A 13,871-nucleotide genomic window follows, 5' to 3' on the forward strand; every position below is an offset into this window, starting at 1 on the left:
CCAACCTATGCAGCTTGTAGTCTGCAATGGAAGCTTTCAATGGCGTCTCACTCTTTAACTGAACTTGCAATTGTAGACCATATATTTCAATGTATATTTAATTGCGTTTGATTTAAAAGGCTGCTAATTGGGTGCTTAGCTTTTGCTTTCTGGCCAATCATATCACAGGGGAAATCTTCGGGTAGTTTTTACCATCCTGATATCTTTGTCTTTAAGAAAAAAGGAGAGTAAGAAATGGAAAAACAAAAATATAGTATTTTCTTCAAGTCCTTTATTCAAGTACTTTCTTCAACTCCTTTCTTGGTTTACTTAACCTTACTGAGCACATATATTAGATTACTTACCTTATTTGGTTTCTTCCAACCAAACTCATAGCTGGATTTCTGAAACAGAAAGTTCCTCTGCTAGAATGAACTCAATCCAGTAAGCAAAAGAAGGGTGCACAGGCGAACTCTATTGGTGATTGGGGTAACATGACTTCATGTTGCAGTAATGCTGCTGTGGTGTTGGAAAAGGACTTCAGTATCTTTCCCAGCGGATTTCACTCTGCTGTGTGTGTCTTCATAAACATGTCCACTCCTGTGATGGAGGTCAACGACAATGTAGGGTTTAGAAATTGTTGCTTGGAAATCACATCACTTAAATACCTGAATCTGTCCATCAGCCGTGCCATAGCTTATTCCAAGCCTGTGCAGAAGAGTGATTTGCAATCTCCTCGCTTTTCATTTCAAGTAGCATCACTCTCTATAAGCCAGATATTCAGACCTCTTCAGAAGCCTCCAGGGTGAAGGACAAGTAAGAAGAAGCTCATCGAATCTTTCACAACTGTGGCTGGCTACACTGACTACATCAAACTTGTTCAACATCTTTCTCTTCTATTTTATTTAAAATCACCCAGTCTTCTTTTCAAGTTATAAGTAATGGGAATTTTGCCACATAATTTTACAATCCCAATGGCTCTTTTGTGGTTCTATACATTGAATTGATCACTGTGCAGGCTGAAAGCCTGGCTGGAATGACTGGGGTTGGTGGAGAGGACATAACACTGTTTTTTGCAGGTCTTTCCACTTTGAATTATCTTCTCTCATCGTCTATATGCTCAGGTTGCATAATTAAATTCTGTTTTTTTCTTCTTTTTCGCTCCCAGGGACCTATCAATTTGGGCTCCTTCCAGAACTGAAAACTGGTTACAAATATGAAACAGATTTAACTACTGGACTTGAACTCCACATAAGGAAAAAAAAAAGGAAGAAGATCCTCAAAGATCCTCATCAAAGAATAGATGCAGTGTGACTGGCAGGGATATCAAAGAGGTAAGAGGTAAATTTCTAATGAAAACATGTTTGCTCTGCGGTCAGGTAAATAGAAAATATGCTTACAGGCTAAAGGTAGTGTTCTTCCTCAGCTAAGGATCAAGGCAGGAAGGACCATTTCTAATTAGAAAAACACTAGATGATTCAGTCTCCCTTTCCTTTGGATCTGTCTGTCTAACTATTAATTATGGATATATTGCAGAATGCTAGATTCTTTCTAAGAATATAATTTGGGTGGGGAGGGGTATACAAAAACACTCCCTGGGATATCTGACAATTTCTTGTGCTTCAGAAATCATGGAGCACCATCTCGAAAACCTGTGTCTGGGATGCTGCTGCTAAGTCGCTTCAGTTGTGTCCATCTGACTCTGTGCAACCCCATGGACTGCAGCCTACCAGGCTTCTCTGTCCATGGGATTCTCCAAGGAAGAACACTGGAGTGGGTTGCCATTTCCCTCTCCAGTGTCTGGGATGACAAGGAATCAAATCAGGGACAAGGGGCACTAAAGCTCTCAGTCCCTGTTTATCTTGATGTTGGGAAAGAGAGGAAGGAAGGAAAGGGAGGAAGGAAGAGGGAAGGAGGAATAGAAGGAAGGAGGGCAAAGAAGGAGGGAAGAGGGAAGGAGGGAGGAAGGGAGGAAGGCAAAGAAGGAAGGAAGAGGGGTAAAGGGATGGAGGAAGGGAGGTGGAAAGAAGAGTTGGAATTTCCAGAATATATTAATATAAAAATCATCTGGGGTACATATTTGCATTTTAGCTTTTCCTGGCATGAAAAAGGAGGGAAGGAAAACATATATGAACGAAGCAGTCTCTATCTTTTCTCTCTTCTGGCCTAAAACATAGTTTAGTGGCTTCATCTGTTCTGTCCGGAAGCATCTGTGAGTCACCAGATTCCTTTCTTAGGAATCTGAAGAATGGGGAAAGGACAGAAAGAAAACAGAAAAAAAGTAATGGCGACCTATTCTCAAGAGGAAAGCAGTCAGCTTGGAACACAGATCTGAAAGGAATTCAATCCCCCCAGAGGAAGAGAATAGAAGTGGGCGGGGCAGCATCTGAGGTGTGACCCTGAAAGGGAATACTTGAGCAGAATGGACCCTGAGGGTTGGACTGGGTGGTGGGAGTGACTTGGAGAGAGATGATGGGATGGAACAGTGATCATGTGCACTCCCCAAGTGGGCTGTTCAAGGGAGTGAGCGGGGGTGGAGGGGTGAGTGAGGGGGTTGGGCAGGGGGAGGGTGTTAGAAAATAAAAGAAGTGGGAGGTGTTAGTAGTAAGTAGCATGAATGGTATTCTTGAATGTCCATTTCCTTAATGAATGAGTAAAAGGTGAGATCCCAAATTTTAGATGAAAAGTCATTATGGGTCTGAATACATGGATGTAACCATTGATAAGGTTTCATCTCATCACACAAATATTCTACCAGCACCTTGGCAGTGGGATTGCTTTTAAAATAAATCATCATGCCTGCTCAATGTGCATGTGTCAGCCCAAGCACCAGATTTCCAGTCCTGTTTCTATGGCCTAGTTTGTAAAGAGCAGAGCTGGGAGGCAGATGTCTTGAGCTTTAACCCTAAGTATGCATGCTCAGTCGCTCAGTCATGTTTGATTCACCAACCCCATGGACTGTAGCCCACCAGGCTCCTTTGTCCATGGATTCTCCAGGCAAAAATACCGGAGTGGGTTGCCATTTCCTTCTCCAGGGGATGTTCCCGACCCAGGGATCAAACCCACAATTCTTGCATTGGCAGGCAGGTTCTTTATCACTAGCACCACCTGGCATGCCTCTCGGGATAGCACTAACTAGTCATTCATCTAAGGAAATGATGTGTACTAGTTAACTACATGGGGGTCATAGATTTTGCACAAGTTGCTTAATCTTTGCTAGGCATTATTTTTCATATCCATGATGTTGGAGCATTCATAGAGTTCCCCTCATAGGGAATTTTAATGAAATTTTATATGTGATGCTTCACAGTGTTGAACTCAGTTAGTATTAGCCACCTTTGTTAGTTGCTATTATTATTATGGGTTTCCCTGATAGCTCAGCTGCTGAAGAATCCATCTGCAATGTGGGAGACCTGGGTTTGATCCCTGAGTTGGGAAGATCCCCTGGAGGAGGACATGGCAATCTACTCTAGTATTCTTGCCTGGCGAATCCCCATGGACAGAGGAGCCTGGCAGGCTACAGTCCATGGGGTCGCAAAGAGTCAGACATGACTGAGCGACTAAGCACATTATTATTATTGGTAGTGGTTGTATTACTCATTTCTGACCCTTAGTTTCCTTATCTTCAACATAGAATAAGATAACATTTTCTCAATGTTCCCTTCCAGTTCTAAGAATAATTTCTATAATTCCAGAGTTTAAGAACACCAGCTGCAAGAAGCAGGTAGTGGTCAGTGAGACAACTCTTTTGCCCTAAATTTCTTAGAAATATTTGAGTTCTTTTAAAATAACACTCCCTGAAGAGGGTCCAAGATTTTATTTAACGTGTGCTTCACCACCTTCAGTGTCTTGCTTAGTAATACTTCTACAGTTACTAAGTAAGAAAAAAAAAAAAAGAGTTTGAGCTTTTCTATTTTCATTTATGAACTAAATTCTACTCCAGCTATTTATGATTTAACCTGAATGTATGGTGGCAGTAGTTAGCAGTTATGTTTCCCCTAAGAACATAGATCACCTAAAAAGTGTATTTTTGTCTTTCTTTTCCTCTCCCCCTCCTTCACTTCCACCTTCTCTTCAAGATATTAAAATCCTTTCTGTCATATGAAACAGATCATCTCTTTCAGACTTTGGAGATTTTTTTTTTTTTCTTTTTACTTGATTTCCTTGGTAGCATCTTGCCCACAGAAATGTAGGGCTGACAGAGTTGTTGATTGGTCCTAGAATATATCACAGTCCCTAAATACATGAAATTAGAAAAAAGAAATCAACATTGTTCTGAAAGGAAGGTAGTTAAAATTCAGAAAGAGAGATTCTTTAATTAACTTAATAAAATTACTAATGGAAGCATTTTAACTGCTAAATTTAATTTACTTGTCAAGATATCAGGCTACAAAGAGGAGGGAAGAGTAGGAACTCTGCTTTCCATTATGATGTACTCTATTATAGAATAAATTTGCTTAAAATGAAATATATCACCAAAAGCCATCAATGACATCTTAATTTGGAACAGCCAGTTGAAAAGTAATTAGACTATGAAGCAATCAGTTCTAGTAAATCAGTGTTTCCCTTTACATAAACATACTTTTTTTTTTTTTTCTATTTATATACAGGAAAGACTTTCAGGTAGTAAGCAGGCAATGATGCTGATTCTTTTGGCTGTCGGTGTTTTTACTTTATATTACCAAGCTGTCAAAACAAAATGTTCTATGATGGGATTAAAAAATGTATAAGCATCTGATTTGATTTAGTGTTTATATTTATATGTTGAACTGAGGAGAGTTTGCTTATCACAGGGGTTTAAAAGATTTACATTTGTCTGCTTCTTACTTCCAAAATGCTTTCCAGATCCACAGGCAGCCCTGACACCTTACTTCACTGAATGAGACTCAGTCAAAAAAGGTCAAACAAGAGTCCTGCTTCTCCCCACAGGTGCCTCATAAGTTATATAAAGAAAGGTGGAGAGTGTGGTTGCTAATGAGACGTGGAGGAGGATAGAGGTGGGAGCGGCTAAGAGGATCCTTTTGTTCAGTACCTGTCGATCCCTCATTTAGAATCTCTCAAAATGTAACCAGCTTGCCTGGAAGTGTGTTTATTTGTTTATTAGTATGAAAAGCTAATGAGGGGGATGGGTACAACAAATCATTTATATTTCATCTATTTTTGAAAAGCCTACATGATTTAGCTAAGAGTTATCAAAATTCCATGTATCAAACAACTTATATTAGGAAGCATTTTTCTAAATATATCTGTTCTGATCACCTTAGTTTGCCTCTGAAGAAGGCATCTTCATCTTCAATTTATGGACATGGAAATGGAGGCCCAAGGAGGTAAAGTGACCGATGGAGATGGCAGACGTAGTTAAAAGCGGGGCTGAGGCTGGAACAAGGGCTTCTGGGCTCCTGGTACTTTTTCTACAACATCTGCTTTTGATGATGGAATCCCATCTGTTACACACTGAGGGGAAGAGGTGTGAGAAAAATAACTAGAGAAGATATCAATCACGCAGCAAAATATTTATGAAGGACTTCATTCAGATATTAGGGGAGTCACCATTGTTACCATCCTTGAAAAATCAGAGGGGATGATGAATTATGTCAAAGAGAACATTAGCTCAGAAGGCAGAGACTACCTTGCAATGTCATGCTGGTGTTAGTGGGTGTTATTCTCCAGGGGGAGAGGATGGAGTGAGAGAGAAAAATAAAGGACAGTTCTATAGTGAGAAAAATAAGCTACACCTTGTTAGGAAGGCAGAAATGTGAGGAAGCTGCTGAAACACAGTTCTGGGATCTCAGTTCAGTTCAGTCACTCAGTTGTGTCCGACTCTTTGTGACCCCGTGGACTGCAGCATGCCAGGCTTCCCTGTCCATCTAGGATCTGCCAGCATGTAAATCACTCAACAGTATGCAAATGACCTCACCCTAATAGAGGAAATCATTTTCATTCTCTCCACTGCCTATTTAGAAATGTGATCATTGATAACAACCCTACAAGGCAGTATTCCTAGTTAAAAAATACACTAGGAGGCCATCTGATATGTATGATACAATGGGAGTAAGGATTACAATTCATAATTGGAGATAGGTGTGAAGTTCCCCAAGACAATATCATAAAAGTGCAGAAAGTCTTGGTTACTCTGTGGCAGCAAGAGAACTGGGCATTGTGGGGGCTATAGTGCCCCTCTGCCTCTAGAATTCGAGTAAAAATGCAGTCTGTCATCCCCAGTGACTGCTTAAATCCATGTATAACAGGACAATTGCCCTGGGAGTGGAGAAGGCAGGAACTATAGAAAAATAGAGCAACTTAAAGTTAGCAAAGAAAAGATAAGGAGCACAAAAGTGCGAAATGAGATATTGCTAGTAAAAGAGGTTAGATGGAGTAAGGAGGCTTTTGTAAATGTATCAAGGGGGAGAAAAGGAATCCTCAAGAGAAAAAAGACCAGTGAATAAATGAGAAGAGGAGGGCGTGAAATTAATGATGGCTGAGATATTGACCTCCTGCTTTAAGTCAGTTTTTAAGAGAAAAATGAGAAGAAAATTTGGACAGCTGGAAGGCAATAATGACTTTTAAAAATAGGTATTGACAAAGAGGATGAGGGGAAACTTAGAAAAAATTAAACATTGTGGCATATACAGATTGTAAGTCTCAGATAATATGCTTCCTAGGGAGTTTAGAGTCCCTGCCTACTAAACTAGGCGCAGATATGGAAGAAGAACAATACAAATAACAAAAATGTCAGAAATCTCTCAAAACAAATGTGTTTCATACCATGATAGAAAAATGGTGGGGGTAGTTTGGGTGAGTAAATACAGAACAGGATCTCTTAGCTGTGTAAATTTTGGACTTATTTGGTTTCCCAATTTTTAGAAAATTGGGAAAAATTTTCTCTTTTATTCAGTGAGAAAGGAAATAAATCAAATAACCCATATAGCGTATGTGTATTGGGGATAAATTAAAAGTTCAAGAAAGACTCTCATTGTCCTCTGAGAGAAGATCAGAAAAATGATGCAGTCTTCCAAACATTATGTAAGTATTGTTAGCATAATATATTTAATAAAATTAAATATTTAAACAAATTGAAATATTGATTAAAATATGCACATAAAATTAGAAAATTCAGAGTACAGTTAAAAAAAAAGCATCTGAAAGGAAGTTTCAGATCCTAATATAGTTCTCATTTTAAATCCTCAAAATCCACCTACTATTGGGAAAGTACTAGATACTGAGAACAATCATTTAGAGATGTTTTGTTGACATTGTGCTCAGTGTTCAGTCGCATCTCAGTTGTGCCCGACTCTTCATTACCTTATGGACTGTAGCCCGCCAGGCTCCTCTGTCCATGGAATTTTCCAAGCAAGAACACCGGAGTGGGTTGTCAGTTCCTCCTCTAGGGGATCTTCCGATCCAGGGATCGAACTTGAGTCTCCTGGGTCTCCTGTACTGGCAGACAGATTCTTTACCACTGTGCCACCTGAGAAACCCTTTGTTGACATTAGCCAATGCATTGATGTGGGAAAAAGATACCATGCTAAATATTGTCATTTTATATGAAGAGGGAGTTATTGGAAGTGAATTCTTAAGGGAAGATACTGTCTTGGAAAATTTGCCCCTAAACAGTTGCCTAGGCATTCCTACCTGATGGCCTATCTTGGTTGACAGATTTTGGTTTCCCTCATTTTCAGTGTTCTCTTTTTTCCTCATGTGTTGCTCTGCAACTAAAATGCCCTGGGATGTGTGCCATACCACTGCTCACTGCATTCGCTGCACCCACTTTGCAGGAACCCAGCAGCAGCTGCCCTCCAGCCACTTACGAGCATGAACCAAAGTGTGGTTCCTTTCCAAGTCAGCACCACAGTGAGGGAAGATGGAGGAGGCAGAAGTCATATGGAAAGACATGTGGCAGGGATGAGACTTGCCCTCCTCCGTGAAGAATGCGTGCAATTTAGGCACATGGCACAAAGTGCGGGTAGAGAACATTCTAGCATCTGCAGCTAGAGCAGAGGTCTAGACACAATGTATCTGCACAGGGAGCCAGGAAATAGATCTTTTCTGGTGGAGCAGATTCTCAAAAGGTGGCAGGTGTGCCCGAGACATGATAGACATGTTTGTGATCTGAAAACCTGGACACAAATCACAGCTCTGACTTTCAGGAAGGTCATTTTGTATGTGTTATGATCATAGTCTTTGTAAAATTGGATTCATCACTTGCCGGCAAGGCTGCCTTGTTGGCTAGTGATTCAGGGGTTGAAGAGACTGTAGGATCAGCTTCCTGTTTCTCAGCCAATCCTCAGCTTTGCCTTCACTGAAGTTCTGACCCTCAGCAGCTACTTTTGTTTCTAAGAGGGATTTGACTTCCGGGCATACTGCAATTAAACCATTTTCTTTCACTAACTTATCATTTACTGTCCCTTCCAAGATTTTTTTAAAGCAAGTTTAATGTTTTATACTAACTTTCAGTATTTTATAACAATTGTTCCTACATGGGGTGGGGGCAGATTGTCTGCTTCCTAGTTGGACTTTGACTGTGTTGTTAGGACAGGGAATTTATGCTGAGAAAAGGAGAGACTCCATTCCATATAGGGAATGATGGAGACTCTATTTCTGATGACTAGAATAGTGACAGATTGCAAGTGGGAAGTGGGTGGACACAACTGATTCTTTTACATAAATCAGACCCCAAATCCGATAAACGATGTCAGCCCTCCTCACTGAGAGTGGTTTTTAGGAGTGCTATTGAAGAAGGGAGGGAAGGAGGGAGGGTTAAAAAGGAAGGAAGAAAGGAAGTGAAAAAGGAGGGAGGAAGGCAGAAAATACCAAAGAGAAACAGACAGCAGCTACATATATTTTAGGGACCCATTTTGAAGCTTTGTTGTATTACTTGGGCATAAATGCCCACATAGGAAAGAGACCTTCATTTCATTTTTCCTTTCTTTTTTCTGTTGCTCTTCTCTACATTCAGGTATTTAAAACAACCTTCTTTACTTTACTTTTTTTTTTTTACCCTTCTTTATTGTAAGAACATCTGAAAAAAAACTTTTTTGGTTTGTTTGTTTTCACTGGAAGTTTTAGTGACCAGATTGTACACAGAAAATTTTCTTTGAAGTCTTTTGTTTCTCAGTTCCTGTATTCTAGAACTTAGTCCCAAACTCCCCAGGAATCAAATTTGGATAATGTATCAATGTGCATAGAGACAGAACTGAAAACTACCTGATTGAAAACAGATGCTGATAAGTAACAGATAATGGTAAAAAATATCTTCCTCTTTGGAAGTTGGAACTAGTGTTATTTAGAATGAACAGTTACTTTCTCTTCTGGCTATTATATAGTGTTTAAAAAAAGATTATTTCTGTATTTTCAGACAATTGAACCTTTCTTATGGTTCACATGACTTGAAAAATAAAACTGTATTATTATTTAGTAAACAATGAGAATGCTACCTATCAATACTTATATGAATCAGCCAAAGTTATACACAGAGGTGAAGTAATAGCTTTGAATATTTCATTTCATTGGGGAAGTAAAGAAAAAATAATTAGAAATGAATTGAAAGTAAAAATTCTAGAAATTAAATAATAAACAATGAGAAAGCAAGTAATAAAGATAAAAGCAAAGAAAGAATCAGAAACCTTAAAATAGTAAAAGTGATTCATTTTCTTTAGGTATTAGAAAAAATGGCTATATTTTATTTATGTAATATAATATTGATATGTATCATAAATTATATTTATGTGTTATATGTAGCATATTTACATATATAACAATACATTATTTACTAACTTATTTTCCAATTATTTTGTTGTTGTTCAGTCACTAAGTCATGTCCAATTCTTTGTTACCTCTTGAACTGTAGCATGCTGGGCTTCTCTGTCCTCCACTATTTTAGTGATTGATCAAACCTTGTCAGTTTTTAATACAGTTTCAATAAAAAAAATTAGAAATGGAAGCATGAATTTTAGAATATATTCAGGAACAATAAAAATCATGAGAGAACTGTCCAAAGTTATGCTCCTGTATGTTTGAAAACCTCAGTGAAATGAAAGTATTTTGGAAAAAAAATAAATTACCAAAATTGTTTGAGAATAATTTAAAAAAATGCTGAGAAAGTAAAAGAAAAAAAGATAATATGTGAGGTGATGAATGTGTTAAATAACTAGATGATGGAAAAGAAATGCTCTCACAATATATATGCGTGTTGGATCACCACAATGTATAGTTTTAAATATCTTATGATTGTTTTCAGTGAAGCTGAAAAAAAGGAAAAAATGGGATGTGTAACAACCGGTGTATTCTTTCTCTATGTTTATCATTACATTGACTGCTAGATGAGTTACACATTTATGATGTGACCTTGGGTTATTTCAAATTATCTATAAAGTTACGTACAATAAAATTCATTATACATAAAAGAAGAGAATAATTAGAAAAATACAATTAAAGCAGTAGATGAAACTTAGTAACTGAATACAGTTTTTAAAAGTGATTAACGTATCAAAAGTATTAGTACTAAAACAAGTCCTAGGAACTTCAAAGGCCAGTTAATTTAAAATGGCTCACAAATATAGAAAAATATTAAAAACTACTTAGTTTTATGATGCTAGCATTACTCTGATGCCACAAGTAGAGAAAAATAGTACTATAACAACAAAAAATCTTCAGACCGTCTCTACTTATAAATACAAAAATATTCCTAATATTAATCACCTTCTCATCATGGTTGATTGCTCAGTGTGCATTTGAGAAGGAGGTGAAGAGGTCATTGCATTTTTTATTATTTATCAGAAGGATCCTCACTCCTGAAGAAATGTCAGGCAGGTGGAATAGCTTCATCAATTCTGTGGCAGGACAGTGGATCAGAGAAATGATTAGACAGAATAGGTTTGCCAGGAATGATTTGATTCTGGATCTATTTGTTTGAATATAGGGAGTGGGGTTAAAGTCATGAAATGGTCAAGCTTAATTTTTTATTTTTTTGCTTATACTACTTTTAAACAACATTTATGTCAGGGAATGATTATAAATTGGTGTTCTGTATTAAATCTCCAATATAAAAAGTTCAGGTGCCAAGCACTGAGCATGATTCAAAGAGGTGAAATTAATTGCTACTTGCCATAAGCCTCATGCACAGTGGGCATCACCACTGCAGTTGTTAGTGATCTGGCCAATCTTTCTACTCTGTCATTCTGCCCTCACAGCTATCACTCTTCCCCCTACCCCAACACCCACCTCTCTCTTCATCCCTTTCTCCTGCCCCATCTCTCTTATTCTTTGTATTTTGGGAGGAGTTTGGTCAGCCAGCCCTTTGTCAAGAGAAACCTTAGTGGCACCCTCTTAGAGAGGAGAAAGCTGCCTTTAAGTGCCAGTCTTAATTTATGGGTAGGAGCCACTACTGTGCCTGTGTGAGGATCCCTCGAGAGTTTCACTAAATGTGTCTCTGCCGATACCAATGACCGAAAGAGACCTTCCATTAACTTCTGAATTAGCCAAATGGGACAGAGCTTAATCTAATCTGTGTTATTTCATTTTCTAGGTTACTTGTTTTAAAGGAAATAAAGCATACTCGTAGGCTGTCTAAAACCATCCTGGGAGATGTACATGGAAGGACTCCATTTAAACAGTATCGGCTTCTGAGAAAGCTGGGTGCATATGCCTGAGGGCCCAGTTTAACTTGGCAGATGCCTTTCTCACAGTAGGCAAAGCAAATCCCTCACTCCAAAGAGCCTGGAGAGAAATTGCATATTAGTGAAGATGATGCGTGCTCGCACTGGAGTTTTAAGATGCTGTGGGTAAGGGACGTTCTCCTCTACTGACATCTCCACCAGTGCCTACTCGTGCTTTCCTTTGAGGTGGTGGGCTTCACAGTGCCTGTGATCCCTCCCCTTTGGTCTGGTATGACCAGTGCTATGAGTGGTGCAGCCATCTTCAGAAGCAGATTGGAAACCGACAGGCTGGAGCCAAAGGCTTCTCAGGAGGCAGCCTGGTGCAGTGGAGAAAGAACCAAAGCAGCTGTCTGGAGACTGAGTTTCCTTCTTAGCTCAGGCGTTAGCTGGCTGGGTAACCTTGAACATAACTCCTTCTGAGTGGAGTATCTTTATCTATCAAATGGGGGTAATAATATTTGCTCTGCATGTTTTCCAGGTTATACTGATCAAAATAAGATAATGAATATGAAAGCATTCACAAACGATCAGCCCTGCTTTCTTTGTTTCAAGTTTGATGGCACGTGGAATGGTCCAGCAGGTTAGGGAGATCTTGTAGGTATCTTGGCAAAGCCTTTTTGACTCTCTAGGATTTTCATGAAAGCAAAATTTGCTAAACAGAGCTAGATACAATCAGCTCTCTCTTTTTATAGCCATCCTTCCCAACTGCCAACCCTATTCCTGGGACTGAGAAGTGTGCCAAGGTTAGAAGACTCAGACGTGGGGTGCGAGCCATAACTTCTAAATCAGTTCTGGCATGGTGCCAGACCATCAGTTTGGAAAAGTGATTTGAGTGTTTTCCTGAGGACAAAGAATTACTTAGAGAGTACATCTTTCAAGAACATGTTATTGAAACTTGGAAAAAAAAAAAAAAGAGTTTTAAAATGTGAGAACACTAGTATTAAAGGCACTCTAAATCAATTATAGCATATTTACTTGGATTTCAATGAGGGGATACCCTTTTCATTATTTGCAAGCTTCAGGAACATTAGAAACACTTCGCTGAAGACAATGTAATAGCCAAATCTGAAGTAGGATGTTCTTTGTCCATTTAATCCACTTTCTTGCTTTTACCTCCTTTGCGAAACCAGAAGAGCACTCAGGCATTTTCAGAATGCACAGTGTGTCCTGGGTAGGCAGTGTGCCTTTGGGGACTAGCACCCCTCATCCCCTGAAGAAACATATGCTATTGCACTCACCTAACCTGTGTTTCCATGGAGATGCTGTGTGAGGAGCCACACTAGGGTCAGGGTTACACCCCTGAGCCCCTAGGCCAGAAGGGCCCAGTGCTTATGCATTATTCTACATACTTTAAGGAGAGCTCTCTCAATGCCATGGATGAAGGATGGGGATGAAATACATAGAGGTCTGAAGGAGACTACTGGTCAGAGGGGCCCAGTATTCTGAAGATCTATTGTCCAGAAGGCATTGACTACCTTTAGCTTACATGGAGCTTTGAGTTTTAGTGCCCTTTAGTCAGAGGATGCAGAGAAGGCAATGGCACCCCACCCCAGTACTCTTGCCTGGAAAATCCCATGGACGGAGGAACCTGGTAGGCTGCAGTCCATGGGGTCGCTGAGGGTCAGACATGACTGAGCGACTTCACTTTCACTTTTCACTTTCATGCACTGGAGAGGAAATGGCAACCCACTCCAGTGTTCTTGCCTGGAGAATCCCAGGGATGGGAGAGCCTGGTGGGCTGCCGTCTCTGGGGTTGCACAGAGTTGGACACAACTGAAGCAACTTAGCAGCAGCAGCAGCAGTCAGAGGATGGCCATCAGAGACAGAATATCCTCTTTTTCTGGTAGCTTCACTGTATGGGTTTAAAATGACTCTGAAGATCATACAGTATGCTATGGAGTCCCTGAATGTCTGTATACTTACTACTCAACTTAAAATGAAGCTCTCTCCAGCTTTCCTTACTCAAATCACAAGAAACCCTTTCTCCAGTTTATATAACTTTCCCTTGATGCTGGGAAAGATTAAAGACAAAAGGAGAAGGGAGCGGCAGAGGATGAGATGGTTAGATGACATCACTGACTCAATGGACATGAATTTGAGCAAACTCCAGGGAAAAGTGGAGGACAGGGAAGCCTCATGTGCTGCAGTCCATGGGGTCGCAAAAAGCCTGACATAACTTAGAGACTGAACAACTCAGTGTAAAGCTTGTGCCAACATGACATTTCATTTATGTTGACA

At 39.5% G+C, this 13,871-nt stretch overlaps 1 long non-coding RNA gene across 1 annotated transcript in view; it reads left to right on the plus strand.

Moving 5' to 3' along the window:
- LOC112578057 overlaps positions 1–13,871 on the plus strand; it is a 274,039-nt gene that overhangs the window by 228,014 nt on the left and 32,154 nt on the right. The window contains exon 5 of the long non-coding RNA XR_006639792.1: positions 1,148–1,320. This is a non-coding gene — a long non-coding RNA (uncharacterized LOC112578057). The remainder of the gene's footprint in view (positions 1–1,147; positions 1,321–13,871) is intronic.

Source organism: Bubalus bubalis, chromosome 12 (assembly GCF_019923935.1).
Source record: "Bubalus bubalis isolate 160015118507 breed Murrah chromosome 12, NDDB_SH_1, whole genome shotgun sequence".
NCBI classification, from domain to species: domain Eukaryota; kingdom Metazoa; phylum Chordata; class Mammalia; order Artiodactyla; family Bovidae; genus Bubalus; species Bubalus bubalis.